Source organism: Pseudophryne corroboree, chromosome 2, assembly GCF_028390025.1.
Source record: "Pseudophryne corroboree isolate aPseCor3 chromosome 2, aPseCor3.hap2, whole genome shotgun sequence".
Taxonomy (NCBI): domain Eukaryota; kingdom Metazoa; phylum Chordata; class Amphibia; order Anura; family Myobatrachidae; genus Pseudophryne; species Pseudophryne corroboree.
The window spans coordinates 761,356,103-761,379,570 of record NC_086445.1 but is presented as its reverse complement, the minus strand read 5'-3'; the positions used below and the strand labels follow the sequence as shown (position 1 = coordinate 761,379,570).

General features: G+C 41.9%; 1 protein-coding gene across 1 annotated transcript in view; it reads right to left on the bottom strand.

Moving 5' to 3' along the window:
- The window catches only part of KCNA10 (potassium voltage-gated channel subfamily A member 10), a 58,229-nt gene that overhangs the window by 6,816 nt on the left and 27,945 nt on the right, over window positions 1-23,468 (bottom strand). The window contains exon 2 of the mRNA XM_063957304.1: window positions 17,046-17,119. The gene's annotated coding sequence lies outside the window, so the exon portion shown is untranslated. The remainder of the gene's footprint in view (window positions 1-17,045; window positions 17,120-23,468) is intronic.

Below are 23,468 nucleotides of genomic sequence, written 5' to 3'. Positions count from 1 at the left end.
AACGGCCGAATCGAAAAGTCACATGATGGTGTCCGTTCACGTGACCCGTCACGTGTGCGGTCACATGTCCGGAATTCAACTACCGAAATGAAAAGTCACATAATAGTGTCCGCTCATGTGACATGTCACGTGTACGGTCACATGTCCGGAGTTCATAGAGGGCCTTGGGGCCGTGAAAATTAACATACAGCTGAAATTAATTATAAAAGTGATTGCATGATCCTCCACAAACCACTCAGAGATGGGAACAATACCCTGTGATACAACCAGATTTTTAATTGGTCACATGACCGGACCCAAATAAGCATTGATTGGTTATGGGTTAGTGTTCAACCCCAAACTGCAAAATCACCATTTAAGGTATGGGCAATTTTGCCCTTAGTAGAACATACACTTTATATGACTAATAATAGGGGCTGTTCGAAAAGGAATCAAGAAGGCCCATTTCTAATAATGAAAAGGTATACAATATATTCACCAGATACCTCCATTACAAATAAGACGAATTATATAAAAGGAATCCGAATGCTTCACGGTATTCATTGTATAACTTCCAAAGCAGATATGTTACAAGAAATGCTAAATAGTAACATATATAAATCAAAACCAAATAAATAAATATTAATTTTTATATTATTTAACTAATCTATTTTAGGAATGATTATTTCTGTTTGTTTACATAATACCTTTAAAAAATCATTACAGGTATAAAGTGATAAGTATAAAACCAGATAGGAGTGAGATGGCAAGGAAAAAAGTCCTCATGTGTGAATCTGGCAAACTAATCAGTAACTCGGTCATAAGGTGTTGCAAAGTAGTGGCAGTTTTTAGCCAGTCTTATTATCCCCATGGTCAATGGACATTTTATTCTCATGTGAGATTTGTTAGTTCAATTGAATTTTAAAGTTGCTTTTTAACACCATTATATTAAATGTGTTTAGGAATTTGATTTTAGCACTGTTTTCTTTTTTCTTTACTCTATGTACATGTAAGGAGACTGACTATCTCCCTTATACAGCAGCTAGGAAAACATCCCATTCTAGCGCCCGACTATGGCCCTCATTCCGAGTTGATCGGTCGCAAGGCGAATTTAGCAGAGTTACACACGCTAAGCCGCCGCCTACTGGGAGTGTATCTTAGCATCTTAAAATTGCGACCGATGTATTCGCAATATTGCGATCACAAACTACTTAGCAGTTTTAGAGTAGCTCCAGACTTACTCTGCCTGTGCGATCAGTTCAGTGCTTGTCGTTCCTGGTTTGACGTCACAAACACACCCAGCGTTCGCCCAACCACTCCCCCGTTTCTCCGGCCACTCCTGCGTTTTTTCCGGAAACGGTAGCGTTTTCAGCCACACGCCCATAAAACGCAGTGTTTCCGCCCAGTAACACCCATTTCCTGTCAATCACATTACGTTCGCCGGAGCGATGAAAAAGCCGTGAGTAAAAATACTTTCTTCATAGCAAAGATACTTGGCGCAGTCGCAGTGCGAATATTGCGCATGCGCACTAAGCGGAATTTCACTGCGATGCGATGAAAAATACCGAGCGAACGACTCGGAATGAGGGCCAATATACCTTGGTATATAGTACCCAGCTTAGACCCCATTTTCCCGGGTTTTTCCCCAGTCACCTCCATTTCCACTGAACCCAATTGAGCACAGTAAAACCTGTGGATGACATTAAAAGTGGCCTTAATTCAGTCTCACAAAGATGAGGTCGCAGAAAAGGGAACAAAAGGGAGGGGTGAGGACTGTGTCAAACATCCAGTGCACAGCTCTCCTTCCAGGTCCGCTCTGTGCCCAGTGTGTGTGCACCCAACTCTCCCTCAAGGCCCGCTCTCTGCCCATATCATCTGAGTGCGCACATAAACAGCCTCACCCAGGATGTGGACATGTCTCCGCTGTTGTCTGGGTGATTACATCAGCAGCGAGGAGCCTGGGAGAACAAATCAGCAGCTTCTGCAATTACCCGGGTCAAAAAACACGGGTAAGAGCTGTTTCCACTGCAGAATTACTGGGTTTTACCCACTAAAATTCCTGCTCAATAACCGAGAAAAAATCCTGGTTCAGTAGACCTAATATTTTTTCCTTGGAGCCACTTCCATTGAGCAGCGTCCTGGGTAGACTAGACACGCCAATTACCCTGGTTTTTTAGGCAATGGAAAAGGGGTATACAGTAAGTCAACATTTTAGGTGGTGCAGAACTACTTAAAAGACACAATGATTATTGCATGACTTACTAATATGTGGAAGCTAATTTTACTACAATAGTTCCTACAGACGGAGCACAGACCTAGTAAGCCATCAATAATCAGATGTTTGTATTATTATGCATTTCATTTTACTATTGATACAATAAATTGTATTGATAAATATATATTGCTAAGTCTCTTTTAAAAAAGGAATGTCATAAAACCACAAATAGCCAATCAGATTCATTTTCTCATAAGTAAACCTGTAAAGTAATTCTGGATGAGATATTTACAGAATGGTCCTGTGCTTTGCAGATCTACAAGGAGCAAGTTCCTTTTTGTTAATAAGGGATTTTTTTTAAACCAGTGGGTTACCACCAGACACAAAAGTAGATTTAGAGGTAAATTTACTACCTTTACTACTATCTTCTGTTTTGCTTTTAATAGTCATTATAAATGTTAAACATGAAGTGGAGAAGTGGAGGCTTACAAAAGCTGCATTTTAGTAACTTTACCCTATGCCAAAGAGGAGTGAATCACTTTGAATTTAGAAAATAAAACACAAATATCATTGTACATAGAGGTTATAATACATAATACATTATACAGTATGTTACTGCATTTTTCAACAACACATAAAAATAGTTACCACTGCCCACTGGCAGCAATAATAAATAGATTGTTTAACCCTTAATATACCAAACCTAACTCATCATTGTACTTTACCAAGCTGGGGTCTTCAGAGGACCCCACGGATTTTTGTCTTAATTCTCAACTGTTTGATGCAGTAAATTACTAAAATTATGTTTTGGGGGTTTCTGAAGTGATACATTCTAGTAAGGGTACGACAGTTAGCATAAAATATTTTGTTTATTTATTTCAAGAGTAGTTAGCCAATAAAAGCCATATCACAAGAAAAAGTAGATTCTCCCTATAGGCGCTGATCCTTGCTTGCAAAAGGGTCATAAGGATATAATAAACCTTACAGAATTGCTGGATACCAATTGAAGTTCACCAAAATGTTGGACTACTATTGTAAAATATTTTACACAAAATGTATTGTACAAATGACATAAATAAAATGATGTAGCAATGGAAATAGATCCTAACAGTACAGGTAGAAGGAGCCGCAGGTGTTGTAATGCAGAGTACCCCAGGAAATACCCTGCATTGGCTCCCAGTGATTGTTTCCCAAAGCAATACAGCGTCCAAAGGTCCAGTAATCCGTGATGGCACAAACAGGATAATACCTACACGTTTTGGGACTCCAGGTCCCTTTGTCAAGGCTGAATTACCTGTGTGGCCAAAGTACCTGTATTTAATGGAAGTCTTGGCCATTCAAAAGTGTCCACGTGTGGGATCTCCATCACTTCCTGTCCGGACTTTAACGGAACCGGAAGTGACGTCGGAAATGCGTTCCACCGCTGACCAGAAGTGCGTTCAGCCGCTGACCGGAAGTGCATTCCAAATGACGGGACCAGATGTAATTGCGATGTAGAGCTAGAAGTAAATGTGTTCCACTGTGGATAAAGGACGTATTTCCCCTGGTGAAACCGAAAGTGGTTGAGCTATAGAATTCACTTTTGTCCAACAGACATGGTTCTTACTCCTGATCAGGAGGGAATTTCTTTGTCATGGATATTTTATGGAGCCGGTATAATTTCCACGGTGCTCAAGTATAAAAATTAAAAATAGAAAAAGACACAATTAATAATAATGAAGTTCAAATATAAAAAAGCATATAAAAAGCATAATAGGCATTTAGCTTGATGAAAGGGAAATAATTATTAAATGTATAATAATTAATTGAATGGATGGAGGGGCTATAAAAACCACTTTATCTCAAAGTCCTGATTGAGACCATTCGGAGAAAGAGTTTGCAGATCAAAAATATTCCTCACTTCTGCCTTTGCTAAGCGAGTTTCAAGGTTCCTGTTTTTCCAGGTGGCTTTAATATGAATAAGGCCTACAAAATATTTTATGGAATTTGGTGAACATTGATGTTTATTCTTGAAATGTTCTGAGAGATGGTGAGTCGTGAGTCCTTTTCTGATATTGCGTAGATGTTCACCTATGCACGTTTTCAGAGCACATGAAGTCCTGCCGACATAGGATTTCCCACATTCACATGTAATCAAGTAGATGACATTGGTGGTATTGCACGTGATGAAGTCACGTATTTTCATGGTTGTCCCATTGACAGAAATTTCTGTATATTTGGATTTATCAGTTTTGATGTTTCTGCATCCTAAGCAGGTGCCACATCTATGAAAACCAGCTGTCCTGATTGGGTTGGTGCTTTTATAGATGTGGCACCGCTCACGTGCAATACCACCAATGTCATCTACTTGATTACATGTGAATGTGGGAAGTCCTATGTTGGCAAGACTTCACGTGCTCTGAAACGCGCATAGGTGAACATCAATGTTTACCAAATTCAATAAAATATTTTGTAGGCCTTATTCATATTAAAGCCACCAGGAAAAACAGGAACCTTGAAACCCGCTTAGCAAAGGCAGAAATGAGGAATATTTTTGATCTGCAAACTCTCTCTCCGAATGGTCTCAATCAGGACTTTGAGATAAAGTGTTTTTTACAGCCCCTCCATCCATTCAATTAATTATTATTAACTTAATAATTATTTCCCTTTCATCAAGCTAAATGCCTATTATGCTTTTTTATGCTTTTTTACATTTAAACTTCACTATTATTAATTGTGTCTTTTTCTATTTTTAATTTTTATACTTGAGCACCGTGGAAATTATACCGGCTCCATAAAATATCCATGACAAAGAAATTCCCTCCTGATCCGGAGTAAGAACCATGTCTGTTGGACAAAAGTGAATTCTACAGCTCAACCACTTTCGGTTTCACCAGGGGAAATACGTCCTTGATCCACAGTGGAACGCATTTACTTCTAGCTCTACATCGCAATTATATCTGGTCCCGGCATTTGGAACGCACTTCCGGTCAGTGGTGGAATGCACTTCCAGTCAGCGGTGGAACGCACTTCTGGTCAGCGGTGGAACGCATTTTCGACGTCACTTCTGGTTCCAGTAAAGTCCGGACAGGAAGTGAAGGAGATCCCACATGTGGACACTTTTGAATGGCCAAGACTTCCTTTTAAATATAGGTACTTTGGGCACACAGGTAATTCAGCCTTGACAAAGGGACCTGGAGACCCGAAACGTGTAGGCATTATCCTGTTTGTGCCATCACGGATTACTGGACTTTTGGACGCTGTATTGCTTTGGGAAACAATAACTGGAAGCCAATGCAGGGTATTTCCTAGGGTACTCTGCATTACAACACCTGCGGCTCCTTCTACCTGTACTGGTAGGATCTATTTCCATTGCTACATCATTTTATTTGTCATTTGTACAATAAATTTTGTGTAAAATATATTACAATAGTAGTCCAACATTTGGTGAACTTCAATTGGTATCCAGCAATTCTATAAGGTTTATTATATCCTTATGACCCTTTTGCAAGCAAGGATTAGCGCCTATAGGGAGAATCTACTTTTTCTTGTGATTCACATTTTTGTTGGGAGCCTTCTTGGGGAACTCCTGCATTCTCTTAGGATGCTAAAAGATCCATTACAGCGCAGTCATTCACCTCACACCCCTTATATTGTGAAATTAAAGCCATATATTCTTCTTCATTACAGTGTGTACATTTTTACATCCGATTGGATACTGTATATTCTTGTAAAAAGTTATATCATTTTACTACGGTAACAATACATCACAATTCATGTATTTTGCCATCGCTACAGTCCTTAGCACATGTCACAGTGGTGGTTGTTTTCCTGTGTTTCTCACATTTAAAAATTCTGCGTTTGTAACGTAGTACAGTATAGTGTTTTTTTATTATTTACATTTTTTGGAAGAACATTTTATAAGCCTAATTACACAGTATTTATCTTAATCCAATGCTGGACACATAGAAAAATCAGGAGTAAAATAGTTGTTATAGGTAGGGCTATATCACAAAAAATAATATTCTAGGATCCTCAAAAGACCCCCCTTGGTATACTAAGGGTTAATGGGGGTGATTCAGACCTGATCGTAGATGTGCTAAATTTAGCACATCTACGATCAGATTCTCAGACATGCGGGGGGACGCTCAGCACAGGGCTAGTCCACCCCGCATGTCAGGCCCTACCCCCCTTCCCCCGCACAGGTGCACCCACGAGTAGCTCCCTGCCTGCACAGCCTAGCTGCAGCAACAGGCAGCTTTCCACCATGTTCTGGGTCGCAGCCGCCATGGCCCGCCCCACACCTGCGTTGTCCAGACTGTGCCTGCCCAATGGCATTCTAATGCTGTTGGCATTCCCATTCCTGCTCTGTGACCGCCTTTGCCTGTCAATCAGGCAGAGACGATTGCACCAGTGAGTTGCGAAAGTGCCCACGCACAGTGCGCCCGCTGTGTGTGCGCACACCCCAAAAGACAACAGAATGCTATCACTGCCATTTCAGCGATTGCCTCTGAATTAGACCCAATGTACAGTATTTTCAAAAATGCATTTTACGTAGTATATTTTTATTGATGACTTTAATTTTACACTTAAATTATATTGCTTTAATTCAAAGCAGGTTTATTATTGTGAGTATTTATCTTCTAGAGGCATTTCCAGTGAGGTACATTTGCTTCTGCATTTCATTCCAAAGTGTTCAGTATGAATGCTCACTAAATGAATTGTTTCCCAGAACAGCACAGGAACATTAGGCAGCAGGATCTCAAAGTGCCACCATGTTCATCCTTTATTTATAGAAGTACAGTAAGCTAAGACACCATATACCTACACTATACGAAGAAAAATTACAGTTAAGATGCAGTCCTCTTCTGTTTGATAAATTCCCACTCTTGATCCTCCGGCACGCTGGATCTCTATCAACAGTAATGGATGTAATCCATATTGCAAATTGAGAAAAAAATAAACTCTACTGACTTCTCACTTTCAGATGTCAACCTGATGCTATTATATCACCGCAGTGCCCAACACATCCTAGAACATACAGAAAAAAGAGCTTTTCTGTACTATTTTACATCTCACGTTTTATTGCGGAGATTTAGACATAGGGGTGTATTCAATTAGTCTGACACTTCACTACTCAATTTGCGGGCATTTCCGACAGGTTTCTGCCTGTTTCCGACTATGCCGATCCAACTTTTTTTAAGTCGAATCGGCATTGTTGAAAACGGGCTAAAAACCCGTCAAAATCCGCGGATACGTGGCTAATCCGCAGATTCACGTGGTTTCCGACTTGTCGGATTAATTGAATATACCCCATAATGAACATCGAATGCCTTATTCAAGTTTTTCTTTCATTTTGATTTTTTGGTAGCATTTCACTTTTCACAGTGTTGTAGAACCTTAGATTATAGAAAATACATAAACCAAGCAAATGACAAACTAAGATAGTTGTTATGTAGCTTCCATAGAAATATTATTATGAGAAAATAGTCTTCATTTTAATTTAGAGGGTAGAATACACCCAAAAGTATGACAATTGTTTCACTTACCAACTTTATTCAAAATATAGCTACAGTATGTACTTTCGTTTGATGAGATTAACTCACATTACATTCTCTAAAATACAGGTAAATGACAAGAAATGATGCTTTATGTAGATTTTATAAGTAAAAATATATTTTTTTATTGATATAAACTGCATCACTTCACATTTCTAAAACTAGTGGCTGTATAAAACAAATAACTTCTTGTCATTAAATATAAATTCAGCATTACTGTATATAGCCTATTAGAATAGGAAGCATTGATCTGCATTAATTGTAAAGAAGGTACTATTAAATCAAACAGGAAATATTATTATTCTATCTAGTAGTCAAAGTAGAAAATTAAGGTATAGAAAATTTAAGTGCATAGAATTTGATAGTTTTACAATTAAACCTGTTGGAAAAGTGTAGGTATGGCTCCGCAGTTTCAGTTTAAATGTGTGTGTGTGTGTGTGTGTGTGTGTGTGTGTGTGTGTGTGTGTGTGTGTGTGTGTGTGTGAGAGAGGGAAGGAAGGGGTGTACAGGGCAATCTGTATCCCAGGCCCCCTTTTGTCAGGGGACCCCCCCCAGCAAGAGGATACTGACATCACTAGCTTTCTTTCTTATGAGGCAATAGAACCAGGCAGCTAGAATGTAAGCAGGACAGTACAGTGCAGGCAGAGAACCTGTCTTAAGTGCCCCGGGCACCCCCAAGGCTTAATCTGCTCATGTCTTCAATCACTGATTCTACAGAGTCTTAGGGGGGAGTTCAGTTGGGCAAGAGGTTTAGCAAGGTTAAAAAAAATCAATCTTGTATTGCTGTGAGTATGTGTGCTCCCAGTACCTGTGGTAACCAATTTAAAAAAATGGTCAGCTATGAAAAGTCTGTGGCAAGATTTAAAAAAAAAAAGATACTCACCTGTCTGGTGGTCTCTGCGGCTCACAGTGGTCTCCCCCGGCTTTACATTGGGGATGGTGCTGCTGGTGCTGGGAAGCTCCAGGGCTGCTGGAAGGCTTTGTGGCTCCTGGGAAGCTCAATGGATAATGGGAAATGTAGTTCTCCTAGCCGCTGGCTCCAGGGGGGATTACACTACAAGGGGAGGGGTCTCACACACAGTGGGAGTCACTCACACACTCATTTACACACATACATACACTCACACACACTCATACACATTACACACATTCAGAGTAGAGATGAGCCAGTTCGGTTCCCTGAGAACCGAACCCCCTACCCACCCACCCTGAACTTCACGCTCCGAGCCAGTATCCGAAACTGGCTTGGGACTGTCAGATTATCACGGGTTTTGGACTCCATATAATCAGCCATGCACCTCCGCCATTTTTACTCCTGACTTGGAGAGTAAGGGAGATAGACCTCTGTCTCTCTGTGGGTGCTGGCATCAGGTGGGGAAAGTGTGTGCTCTGTAGGGTTGCTGCTGCAGTCACTGTGGTGTATCTGTGCTGTATTAGGGGTGCTGCAGCTGAACATGGGTGTTGCTGTCCTGGCTGTCACTGTGTTGTACAGGGATCAGGGGCACTGTCCTCCTGTATGCTGTAAAATATTGGGGTGCTGCTGTTAAAATAACATTACATTGGCCCTGTATACTGTAAAAATTCAGGGGTGCAGTTGTTAAAAAATAAAAGCACACTGCTCCTATATGCTGTAAAAAGGGGTGCTGCTGTTAAAATAACATTACACTGGCCCTGTATGCTGTAAAAATTCATGAGTGCTGTTGTTAAAAATTAAAAGCACACTGGTACTTTATACTGTAAAAATATAGGGGTATTGCTGATAAAATAATATTACACTGGCCCTGTATGCTGTAAAAATTCAGGGGTGCAGTAAAATCAATGTACACTGGCCCTGTCATGTATGATGTAATAATTCAGGGGTGCAGTGAAAATCATTGTACACTGGCACTGTCTTGTATGCTGTAAAAATTATTGGGTGCAATGAAAATAAATGTACACTCGCCCTGTATGCTGTAAAAATTCAGGGGTGCTGTTGTTAAAATAAAAGTACACTGGTCTTGTATGCTGTAAAAATATAGCGGTGCACTGATAATAAATGTACACAGGCCCTGTAAGCTGTAAAAATTCAAGGGTGCAGTGAAAATCAATGTACACTAGCACTGTCTTGTTTGCAGTAAAAATTCATGGGTGCAGTGAAAATAAATGTACACTCGCCCTGTATGCTGTAAAAATTCAGGGGTGCTGTTGTTAAAATAAAAGTACATTGGTCCTGTATGCTGTAAAAATACAGGGGTGCAGTGAAAATAAATGTACACTGGCCTTGTCTTGTATGCTGTAAAATACAGGGATGTTGTAAAAATACAGGGGTGCTGGCACTGTCCGTGGTTGCGATGTCTAGACCTGACCTTCACAACACTGTGTGGGAAGAGGAGGCTCCTACCACCATTTGCACGCCCCGTGCAAGTGCTTGGAGGAGCTACACCAGTCCAGTTGCTGATAATGAGATTGAGGATGTCACTGTAGAAGTACACCTGGATGAGAAGGATATGGATGTAGTTGGCGCAGCGGAGGAAATTTACGATGAGGATTCTGATGGTGATGTGGTTTGTTTGAATAAGGCACAAATGGAGACAGTTGTTGGCCATAGGATGAAAAAGCACATTGTCATGCCTGGGCAAAATACCAAAAAAGCCACCTCTTCAGTGTGAAATTATTTCTCCACAAATCAGGACAACAGGTGTCAAGCCATCTGTTGCCTTTGTCTATCCATAATTAGTAGAGGTAAGGATGTAAACCACTTAGGAATATCCTACTTTATACGTCACCTGCAGCACATTCATCATAAGTCATTGTGAAGTTCAGAAACTTAAGGTAATAGCGAAAACAGTCCACTGACACCTAAATGATGTGATTTGTTTGTTTGAATAGTATTTCTCTGTGAGGATGAGGATGTAAACACTAAAGGGGGGGAATCAGAGGATGAGGAAAAAATCTTGCCACTGTAGAGCCAGTTTTTGCAAGGAGAAATGAATTGCTTCTTTTTTGGTGGGGGCCCAAACAAACCAATCATTTCAGCCACAGTCATGTGGCAGACCCTGTCGCTGAAATGATTGGTTTGTTAAAGTGTGCATGTTCTGTTTATACAACATAAGGGTGGGTGAGAGGGCCCAAGGACAATTCAATCTTGCATGTCTTTTCTTTGCCACATCATTCCAGGGGTGCTGCCTTATATGGGGTGCCCTATCAGCCTAGAAATGTTTCCCCACTGCCATTTCAGGGGTGCTGTTGCCTGTCTGCTATGCTGTGTAATTCTCCAGGGGTGCTGCCTATGCTGTATAAGTCCAGGGGTGCTGCCGTATAATTCCAGGGGTGCTGCTGTACTTGATCCTAGGTTTAAATGAAAGCCTAGAGAAGATATAAAACAAGCTTCAACATCACAGACAGATTTGTGAAAACTAGCCGCAAAGGTGGAAATGGAAATTGCTGAAGTGTTTTTAAGTAAAGTGAGGAGACACCACAATTGTGGGCAAAGTCAGTGTGATTCAGAAGAAACTGAAGCATAATCCAGCACAACTGTCAGAGTGGTAAAAGTGAGATTTTCTGCCGGAGATTTGGAGAGAGAGGTTCTTCTCAATTATTTCATGTTAGGGACTCACTCAAATGAATGGGTCCAATTAGTCAACATTAATTTTGATTTATTATTGATGTTCCACATTTTGGGATTATTTATTTAGAAGATGCACATTTGTTGTACAGGGATCTTCTTTTCCTAAGGGATGCATAGGGTTATCGGAAGACCTTGCAGTGTTAGAAAAACAGAGTTTCAGTGATCTTGCCTTGCATCAGCTTTCCATTGCACTGCAGCACTAGATGGGCCAGGAGCTCTTTTGAGGCACAAACAGTTACTGAATAAAGCCCAGTATGGAGTCTCATGGTGGCTTACAGCCAGGAAGATGTCTGGCTTGCCAGGCTGAGGCATGCTGTGGGCACAGAGGTTAGCATTGCTTCCTCCCACAGTCCTACTTATAGTATGAAATGAGTTTCGACTGTAGAGTGGTAAGCTCCACTAAGGCAGGGGCGCAATAACCAAAATATTTACTGCACAGTCGTGCTTAGTACTTTACCGAACCCACACAAACTCAACTTGCCATCCGGAGCTGCTGTGGGGGGCTCAGCAGGGGCTGCTTAAACATCTAAGGGGCTGCTATTATATTTAAAAATAAAATATGAATAAAATAAACAAAACACACAGGTATGCTCACATGCGTGTAACTGGGGCATACAGGTATGCTGACATGTGTGTAACTGGGAGCTGTGAAAAAAATTAATAAGACATCTGCCACAAAATATGTAAATAAAAATGAATTAAAAAAAATGGAAAAAAAGAAACCCATGAGATTTTTGCAACATAAGTCTCCAGACTCTGTGGAGGGGAAAATATCCAATCTTGATCCTGTGGTATATACCAGTTTATTTGCATCCCAGCATTAAATCCGAGATTATCTTAATCCCTGAAAATGGAGAAGGGGGTACAAATTTGGAGGCTTTGACTGCTAGTTTTTCCCTCTGTCCAGTAATGTGGTGATTAATAATTGTATATTTGCATGGTTAAAGTCCTTTCTCCTGTTCCACACCAATATAGGAGTGGAGGTGAAAGCCTGTGTGTTGTTCCTGATTGCATGTGCCTCTCTAATTTTTAATCACCTTCTTGACACTGTTCTCTTAATGTGAAAAGTCATCAAATATGGAGGTGGTATGTTTTTAGCTAGCTATGATTCGGATAACTTGGCGAGCTTTTTCCAGGGGGACCACCTGTCGCTGAAATGATGGGTTTATTAAACTGTGCATGTCCTGTTTAAACTACATAAAGGTGGGTGGGAGTCTCCAACACAATTCCATCTTGCACCTCTTTTTTTTCTTTGCATCATGTGCTCTTTGGGGCCTAGTTTTTAAATCTTCCATCCTGTCTGACACTGCAGTGCCACTTCTAGATGGGCCACATGTTTGTGCCACCCACTTGTGTCGCTTATCTTAGTCATCCAGCTACCTCGGTGAAACCTTTTTGCCTAAAAACAATATTGGGGGTCATTCCGAGTTGGTCGCTCGTTATTTTTTTGTCGCAACGGAGCGAATAGTCGCTAATGCGCATGCGCAATGTCCGCAGTGCGACTGCGCCAAGTAAATTTGCTATGCAGTTAGGAATTTTACTCACGGCATTACGAGGTTTTTTCTTCGTTCTGGTGATCGTAATGTGATTGACAGGAAGTGGGTGTTTCTGGGCGGAAACTGGCCGTTTTATGGGTGAGTGCGGAAAAACGCTACAGTTTCTGGGAAAAACGCGGGAGTGGCTGGAGAAACGGAGGAGTGTCTGGACGAATGCTGGGTGTGTTTGTGACGTCAAACCAGGAACGACAAGCACTGAACTGATCGCAGATGCCGAGTAAGTCTGGAGCTACTCAGAAACTGCTAAGAAGTGTCTATTCACAATTCTGCTAATCTTTCGTTCGCAATTTTGATAAGCTAAGATTCACTCCAAGTAGGCGGCGGCTTAGCGTGTGCAAAGCTGCTAAAAGCAGCTTGCGAGCGAACAACTCGGAATGACCCCCATTGTGAGGTGTGAGGTGTTCAGAATAGACTGGAAATGAGTGGAAATGAATGTTACTGAGGTTATTAATACCATAGGATCAAAATTACCCCCAAATTCTGTGATTTTAGCTGTTTTTATGTTTTTTTCAAAAATCATCCAGAGCCAAAACCAAAACCCGAAAGGGTGGTTTTGACAAAATCAATCCAGATCCAAAACACGAGCGGGGATCCAGATCCAAAACGCAAAACCTGAAAAGTGTCCTCCGCACATCTAATTCAGATATGCTTACTATACACTCACATACTCAACGCTGGTGCAGGAGTCCGGATCCCAACGTTGGAGGAGAAGATGGTGAGTAATTACTGACTAATTAAGCTAATTGGAGACTTTCAATTGTTCATTTAGTCATCAGGGGGATAGGTGTGCCGCCGGGGTGCCAGAGCAATTCCAGTATTTTTTCCTGAAATTAATGATTTTAGGAAAAATCAGACTTACGCTGGGGGTGTTTGAAAAAAGATGCAGTCCTTTCAGTCCTGCAATTGAAAATCATACAGTAATCTTGCGGCTGTGGGGAAAAACTGCGCCGCTCTTTTTTTTACATTTCCCACTGTTAATTGAATTTCCCCCTTACTATTAAATTAGAACCAAATAAATTATATATTTTTTTTAAAACTAAGAGAATTTTTATTGTTTTTCCCAGAACTTATATACAGGTTTAGTCTCCCGTATTGAAATTGAAATATTAAAAAATCCAATATTTTTAAGTGTGACTTAATAACACCTTTGATTTCTACACAAAGTTTGTTTCATGTACAAAACTATTAAAAATATTGTATAAAATTACCTTCAGGCTATTTGTAAAAGGTGTATATAAAACATAAATGAATTTTGTGTATGTATGCAATCTTTGTTTTAGGCTCAAAAAATATTAGATATATTGTACTAGCTGGAGTACCCAGTGTTGCCCGGGATTTTAAGAATGTTTGTTTACAAAAACCAATGTAAAGATTAAACACACAGGTTGCCGCTAACATTTTATTCCTTGTGGAATTGTTTTTATTTACACCATTTGTAGCTGTTTTCTTTGGTGGCATTTTATTTTTTTAACTTCAAAACAATAGAACATTTTGTAAATCATCACTGACATATTATGCATGTCCTGAAATAGTCTGTGCTGCTGGTCCACCCCTACGGGTGCTAGTGGTGTGTTACCCGCACAGTGTTTGTTCCCAGATTGTAAATCATATGTGTAGCAAGTTTGTTTAAAATTTGTCTAGGCATTTGTGAGTTATGCTGTATCCTGAAATACTCTGTGCTGCAGGCCCACTGCTAGGGGTGTCTAACCCCCACAGAGTTTGTTCCCAAATTGTAAGTCAGATGTGTCCCAAGTTTGGTGTAAAGTGTTCCAGGCCTTCCAAAGTTATGCTTTCTGCTGACATACTCTGTGCTGCTGTTTCCCCCTTAGTGGCGCTATGAGTGTCTGACCCCCACTGTGTTTGTTTCCAGAGTGAAAGTCATATGTGTACCAAGTTTGTTGTAAATTGCTTCAGGCATTCCAGAGTTATGCTGTCTGCTGAAATATTCAGTTCTGCTGCCTCACCCCTAGGGGTGCTAGGGGTGTTTTCCCGCCACAGTGTTTGTTCCCAGACAGTGAGGCATATGTGTACCAATTTGTGAGCACATGGCTACAGCAATTCCGGAGTTATGCTGTCTCCTGATACACTCTGCGCTGTTGTCTCCCTCCCTAGGGGTGCTAGGAATTTCTAATTTTTTTTTAGTTGCCTTCGTGGTGTTTTAACATGCTTGTATGTCAAATTTCACGATCTTCGCTTGTAAACTGTGGATTTGTATAGCAAGACGGAGAAAATTTTTCACTTTTATATAGTAGATAAAATTACCTTCGGCTATGTGCCAGATTAATGCATTCTGGCCCTCATTCCGAGTTGATCGCTAGCTGCCGTTGTTCGCAGCACAGCGATCAGGCTAAAAATCGGCACTTCTGCGCATGCATATGGTACGCACTGCGCACGCATGACGTACTTTCACAAAAGCCGATGCAGGTTTATACAAGCTCTAGTGACGCTTTTCAGTTGCACTGCTGGCCGCTGAGTGATTGACAGGAAGTGAGTGTTTCTGGGTGGTACCTGACCGTTTTCGGGGATTGTGTGTAAAAACACAGGCGTGCCAGATAAAAATGCAGGAGTGGCTGGGGAAACGTAGGCGTGGCTGGCCAAACGCAGGGCGTGTTTGTGATGTCAAAACAGGAACTAAACAGATTGAAGTTATCGCTAGCTAGGAGTAAGTCTCGAGCTACTCTGAAACTGCACAATCTTTTTTTGTAGCAGTGCTGCGATCCTTTCGTTGGCCCTTCTGCTAAGCTAAGATACACTCCCAGAGGGCGGTGGCTTAGCATTTGCACTGCTGCTAAAAGCAGCTAGCGAGCGAACAACTCTGAATGAGGGCCTCTGTGTTTAAACTTGGGTCCCATCACCAAGAAATTTCATTATAGTATGCAAATATTCTAAAATATGGAAAAATCTGATTTTCAAAATACTTCTGGTCCCAAGCATGTCTTATATGGGAGACTTAATTAGTTCTTGCAATTCTTAAATATTCATTGTCCCGGATGGACATCATGAAGGAAAGCGCCGGGCAGAACTTTGACTCAGGGAGCCTGTTCTGGGCCTGCCACTGGATAGATTTGGAAGAAATCTTCACAGACTGGTAACATTGGATGCCAGAAGACATACTAGGGGGTTGGGTTCCCAGTTAGTCCTCTTGTTGATGTACACTGTCCAGAACTTTGACCCAGGGAACCTGTTCTGGGCCTGCCACTGGATAGATCTGGAAGAAAACTTCAAAGACTGCTAACATTGGATCCCATAAGGCATACTAGGGGGTTGGGGTCCCAGCTGGAACTCCCGTTGGTGTATGCTGGGCAGAACTTTAAACCATGTAGCCTGTTCTGGGCCTTCTACTAAATGTATTTAGCGGAAAACTTCACAGAGTGGTAATATTGGATTCCAGAAGACATACTAGGGGGTTGGGGTTCCTGATTGAACCGCCCGTTGGTGTATGCTGGGAAGAACTTTAATACTGGGAGCCTATTCTTGCCCTTCCACTGAATGTATTTGGATGTAAACTTTAATGAACTGTAATAACTGACAGAAATGACCATAATTTAATGACCTGAAATAACTGACTGAAATAACCATAAATCAATTAACTAAAATAACTGACAGAAACTGAGGTGGGAAGACAAAAATTGTTGTGTACCTGAAAGCCTTGGAATAGCAACATTGTTAACAGAAGGAAACTTTAAACCCGTCTTGCAATGGAAAAGCGATTATAAAACTGAACAGAAAGAAAAGCCCCCCCCCCCCCCAAAAAAAAAAAAAAATGACACTAGGCAGCCACCTCTTGAATTGTTGGAAGACTTACTAAGCTACTTTTTATTTTAGTGTTGGAAGACTTATTAAGCTACTTTTTATTTTTAATATGTAGACAGTACAGTACATCCAAATCATTGGTAACTTAATAACTGGAAAATGTAAACCTAGGTGACGCCGGGTACTTCAGCTAGTTCTATAGCTAAAAGTAAATGTATTCCTTAAAACAGTTTTCGTTCGTACATCTGGAATTTGTTGAGGTACATTTCAAAAATGTTATGACACCATTGGAGTTCTCCATTTGGATAAACAATTTGCCTATATAGTGAACTGCCTACATTTACATGGTGTTCCTCCGTTTTCAATTGATTTTGTCGGTCAATATCTACAGCACTTACCTGTCTGTCTCTGTCAATGAGGAGGTTTCTGAAGAGCAGATACAAATGCTGCCTCTTTATCATCATCATCCATTCTATAAAAACAAAATAAAAACAGTATTTTAAATGTCACAATGAAATATAGCCAATAAAATATATATTTTTTTAAATTTCAAAATACATCACAAAACTGTTTCATCTACTGCACATATAGGAATCTATTCAGGGGTGTATCCAGAACTTTGTGGGCTCTATAGCGTTTCTTCTCCTCAGCAGTTCAATTGCATTGCCCCACAGTAGTGCCCTAGTTTATTTTATGAAGTTTCGTAGTGCCCTAGTTACATTATGTCACAGTATAGGGCTGCCAGTACGCATTATGCAACACAGTACCCCAATTCACATGATGATATACAGTATCCGCAGTTCATATTATTCCACACTATCATGCCTCCACTTCACATTGTGCCACATCATAGTGACCCAGTTTATATTATGCCACATTCCAGTGACCCAGTTCAAATTATGTAACAATGTAGTGCCCTCCAGTTCACTTTATACCACACTACAATGGAGCAGGTCCAGGGTCATAACTAGATACTGTATATTGTTGGCCACAAGGCAAATGTTTGTAAGCACCCCTGGGCTGCTCCCAGCTCTGGGACCAATAGCTGCTGCACTCCTTATGGCACTCCTTATGGTCCCATAGCTGCTGCACAACTTATGGTACTGTAGCTATGCCCATGAATCTATCCTATGTAATTCTACAGTAATTACAGTTTTCATCATTTCCCAACTGCTCAATGTACAGTACATGTAAGGAGGCACTGTAATCTCATTGCTTTCACACTGTGGTCTAATGAACAAAAGGATAGACAACCTACATAAGAATAAACAACAAGTAATTGGTTACACAAACTCAAGTGGCACACACGGGGGGTGGGGATGATTCTAAATACCCAGGAACAGATCAAGGGGATTTTTTTTGTAGATGGAGAAAGCTTTGTCTTTGTCTCAATGGTGAGCCGCCTGCGGCAATGTTCAGAGCTGCCATGAATGCTCCGTAGATAGAGAGCTCTACTGTCACTCATGGACAGGTGTTCTAAGCCTTGAAAAGCGATAAATTGTACAGTGATAAAGTACCAACCAACCAGCTACTAACTGCCATTTTTCAAACCCAGCCTGTAACATGGCAGTCAGGAGCGGATTGGCTGGTACTTTATTACCATACAGTTTATCACTTTTGAAGGCTTAGTACACCTCCCCCTCAGCCTGCTGCATATTAACAAATGCTGACTGCTCAAAGACTTAACTGCTCAATATGTATATGTTTGGACAGGAGAAGCATGCGGCTGTCTCCTCTAGTGGCTCTAGCAGGGTCCCACATATTTACCTACTAAGCTTGCTACATACTAACTAGTGCTGAGCGGAGAAGAAGCTGAACTCTTGAAGTGTAAATCCAGTTTGCTGGCTATTCTGCAGTCTTGTCCTTTGATGTTAAGGTCCTATCATAAAGACCTCTGTTTTATCAGGATTCAGTCACAGTCAATTAGAATTCATCCACTCCTGGCCTCATCCTTGACAGCCATTTATAGTTGTTATTGGGTTCTAAGTACACTGAGCAAATGACAGGTACAGTTGTGTATCAGCTGCATAGCAGTGGTAGACCAGGCCATGGCACCTGATTATTTCCCCCCTGTGATAGCATGTATATGGCAAAAATCATGGGGAACAGTTTATAACCTTGTGGAAAACCAGCAATGGCGGCTCCAGAGGTGGGGCTGCAGCACAGACCAAAACTCAAATAGGGGAGCCAAACCAACTGCTATTGAAACAGTTCGGGATGATTGTTGGTGGCAGTTAGTGAGCCTCCCCTACTTGAAATTTGGAGCTGTCACTGATTAAAATAGATAGTGTATAAAAGAGATACAGTAACAAACATTTTCAAGTATAGTGATTCAGTGAGTAGAGGTTCTTAAGTGGTCATTTGGCATTTTCATATTTTCATCTCATCTTTTTATGCTCACTTCCTTTTGTCTCAGCTGTATGTTTTAAGTAACAGCGTGTAGGTTAACTTATTACTACAAATTAAGTTATATGACCTCTTGCCCGAAACTAACTGCCAAAAATGAGCCCTGGCAATATATTGCTATTAAATGTAATGTACCTGTTAATCTGTCCTATACATATAATACTGAACCTACAGAACATTGTGCTTTCCAGAACATATTCTGAAAATTACTCTGCACTTAATTTTGTGGGGTTGACTGGAAAAACATATTGCAGAAAGAGTGAATATGTCTATTATTATTATTTATTTTCCTTTATTTATATGGCGCCACAAGGGTTCCGCAGCGCCCAATTACAGAGTACATAAACAAATAATCAAACAGGAAAACAGCAACTTACAGTTGATGACAGTATAGGACAAGTACAGGGTAAATAAACATAGTTACATCAGTAGATGACACTGGAATATGTATCAGGTGGCAGAAGACTGCTGGATTTGGTGTAGTTGAAGATTATTAAAGTAAGAAAGGATAAGCACATGAGGGAAGAGGGCCCTGCTCGTGAGAGCTTACATTCTAAAGAGGAGGGGTAGACAGACAGGGGTGACACAGATGGGGTACATAGAGAGCGTAGAACAGAGGATTAGGATGAGATTTGGCTGGGTTTGGAGTAGAAGTGGGTCTGGAGAGCCCGTTTGAAGTTTTGTGGAGAGGTGGAGAGTCTGAGAGGGAGAGGTAGGGAATTCCAGAGAAGTGGTGCAGCACGTGAAATATCTTGGAGGTAGGAGTGGGAGGAAGTAATCCGTAGGCAGGAGAGTCGGCGTGCATTAAAGAGAGCGAAGAGGACGGGTGGGAGTGTAAAGGGAGATAAGGTCAGAGATGTAGATGGGAGAGGAGTGGGTGAGGGCTTTGTAAGCGAGAGTGAGAAGCTTGAAATGGATTCTGAAAGGGAAGAGGAGCCAGTGAAGGTCTAGTAAGAGAGGAGAGGTGGACATAGTGCGTTTGGTGAGGAAGCTGAGCCGGGCAGCAGCATTGAGGATAGATTGGATTGGAGACAGGTATTTGTCAGGAATGCCAGTCAGGAGGAGATTACAGTAATCCAGTCTGGAGATGACCAGTGAGTGGATAAGAGTCTTAGTAGCATCCTGGGTCAGAAAGGGTCTGATCCTGGAAATATTTTTTAAATGAAAACGGAAGGTTTGTGAGAGGTGCTGAATGCGTGGTTTGAAGGAGAGGGAGGAGTCAAGGATTACTCCAAGACAGTGCACTTCGGGGCTAGAGGAGATAGTAGTGCCATCAATAGATAATGAGATTGTAGGAGGTGAGGTTATGCTGGAGGGAGGGAAGATGATCAGCTCGGTCTTAGACATGTTAAGTTTAAGAAAGCTCTGGGACATCCAGGAAGAGGTAGCAGAGAGACAGTTGGAGATACGAGTGAGGAGAGCAGGGGAGAGGTCTGGAGAGGAAAGATAGATTTGGGTGTCATCAGCATAGACATGATATTGGAAACCAAAAGAACTAATGAGCTTACCTAGTGAGGACGTATAGAGAGAGAAGAGAAAAGGACCAAGGACAGAACCTTGGGGTATCCCTACAGTTAGTGGAAGTGAGGGGGAGGTGGAGTCATGAGAGGAGACAGAGAATGAACGGTCAGAAAGGTAGGAGGACAGCCAAGAGAGGGCAGTGTCACGCAGACCAATGGAGTGAAGGATTTGCAGTAGGAGAGGATGGTCCACAGTGTCAAAAGCAGCAGAGAGATCAAGTAGAATAAGTAGAGACTAGTGTCCCTTAGATTTAGCAGCATGGAGGTCATAGCATACTTTTGTAAGGGCAGTTTCAGTGGAGTGGAGAGGACGGAAGCCAGACTGGAATGGGTCAAGCAGTGAGTGTGAGGAAAGATAGGAAGTAAGGCGGTTGTAGATAATACGCTCAAGGAGTTTGGAGGCAAAAGGGAGGAGAGAGATGGGTCGGTAGTTGGAGAGAGTGTTTGGATCAAGGGTAGGTTTTTTAAGAATAGGAGAGATAAGTGCATGCTTTAAGGCAGAGGGGACAGTGCCTAATGAGAGGGAGAAATTGAGAAGGTGGGAAAGATGGGAACAAACAGAAGGAGAGAGGTAGCGGAGGAGGCGGGAAGGGATAGGGTCAAGTGGGGAGGTGGTGAGGGGACAGGAATGAATGAGGGCCATGACTTCCTCTCCAGATGCATGGGAGAAAGATGTCAAACTAGGTGTGAGGGATGGGGAGGGTTGGTAAGGGGTTTGGGAGAAGGCTGGTTACTGATGGTCTGGTGTGATGTGATGCCCTGACGTATGGAGTCAATTTTGGATTTGAAGTAAGTGGCAAAGTCAAGAGCAGAGAGTAAGGAAGGGAGACAAGGTGGAGGTGGGCAGAGGAATGAGTTGAGAGTGGCAAAGAGGCGCCTGGGGGTTGGAAGACTGGGAGGAGATGAGGTTCTTGAAGTATGACTGTTTAGCAAGAGAAAGGGCAGCACTGAAGGATGAGAGCATACGTTTGAAATTGAGGAAGTCTGCCTTAGAGCGTGATTTCCTCCAGTGTCGCTCAGCAGTATGTGAGCATTTTTGCAGATATCTGATGCATTTGGTGTGCCAGGGTTGAGGTGTTAATTTGCGAGGGTGAATAGTGATTGGTGGAGCAACAGAGTCAAGAGCAGAAGTAAGGGATGCATTGCATGTAGTGATGTGCACCGGACATTTTTCAGGTTTTGTGTTTTGGTTTTGGATTCGGTTCCGCGGCCGTGTTTTGGATTCGGACGCGATTTGGCAAAACCTCCCTGAAAATTTTTTGTCGGATTCGGGTGTGTTTTGGATTCGGGTGTTTTTTTTTACAAAAAACCCTCAAAAACAGCTTAAATCATAGAATTTAGGGGTCATTTTGATCCCATAGTATTATTAACCTCAATAACCATAATTTACACTCATTTTCAGTCTATTCTGAACACCTCACACCTCACAATATTATTTTTAGTCTTAAAATTTGCACCGAGGTCGCTGGATGGCTTAGTTAAGCGACCCAAGTGGCCGACACAAACACCTGGCCCATCTAGGAGTGGCACTGCAGTGTCAGGCAGGATGGCACTTCAAAAAAATTGTCCCCAAACAACACATGATGCAAAGAAAAAAAGAGGCACACCAAGGTCGCTGTGTGACTAAGCTAAGCGACACAAGTGGCCGACACAAACACCTGGCCCATCTAGGAGTGGCACTGCAGTGTCAGGCAGGATGGCACTTCAAAAAAATTGTCCTCAAACAGCACATGATGCAAAGAAAAAAAGAGTTGCACCAAGGTTGCTGTGTGACTAAGTTAAGCGACACAAGTGGCCGACACAAACACCTGGCCCATCTAGGAGTGGCACTGCAGTGTCAGGCAGGATGGCACTTCAAAAAAATTGTCCCCAAACAGCACATGACGCAAAGAAAAATGAAAGAAAAAGAGGTGCAAGATGGAATTGTCCTTGGGCCCTCCCACCCACCCTAATGTTGTATAAAAAGGACATGCACACTTTAACGAACCCATCATTTCAGCGACAGGATCTGCCACACGACTGTGACTGAAATGACTGGTTGGTTTGGGCCCCCACCAAAAAAAGAAGCAATCAATCTCACCTTGCACAAACTGGCTCTACAGAGGCAAGATGTCCACCTCATCATTATCCTCCGATTCCTCACCCCTTTCACTGTGTACATCCCCCTACTCACAGATTATTAATTCGTCCCCACTGCAATCCACCATCTCAGGTCCCTGTGTACTTTCAGGAGGCAATTGCTGCTGGTGAATGTCTCCACGGAGAAATTGATTATAATTTATTTTGATGAACATCATCTTCTCCACATTTTCTGGAAGTTACCTCGTACGCCGATTGCTGACAAGGTGAGCGGCTGCACTAAACACTCTTTCGGAGTACACACTGGAGGGAGGGCAATTTAGGTAGAATAAAGCCAGTTTGTGCAAGGGCCTCCAAATTGCCTCTTTTTCCTGCCAGTATACATACGGACTGTCTGACGTGCCTACTTGGATGCGGTCACTCATATAATCCTCCACGATTCTTTCAATGGTGAGAGAATCATATGCAGTGACAGTAGACGACATGTCAGTAATCGTTGGCAGGTCCTTCAGTCCGGACCAGATGTCAGCACTCGCTCCAGACTGCCCTGCATCACCGCCAGCGGGTGGGCTCGGAATTCTTAGCCTTTTCCTCGCACCCCCAGTTGCGGGAAAATGTGAAGAAGGAGATGTTGACGGGTCACGTTCCGCTTGACTTGACAATTTTCTCACCAGCAGGTCTTTGAACCTCTGCAGACTTGTGTCTGCCGGAAAGAGAGATACAACGTAGGTTTTAAATCTAGGATCGAGCACGGTGGCCAAAATGTAGTGCTCTGATTTCAACAGATTGACCACCCGTGAATCCTGGTTAAGCGAA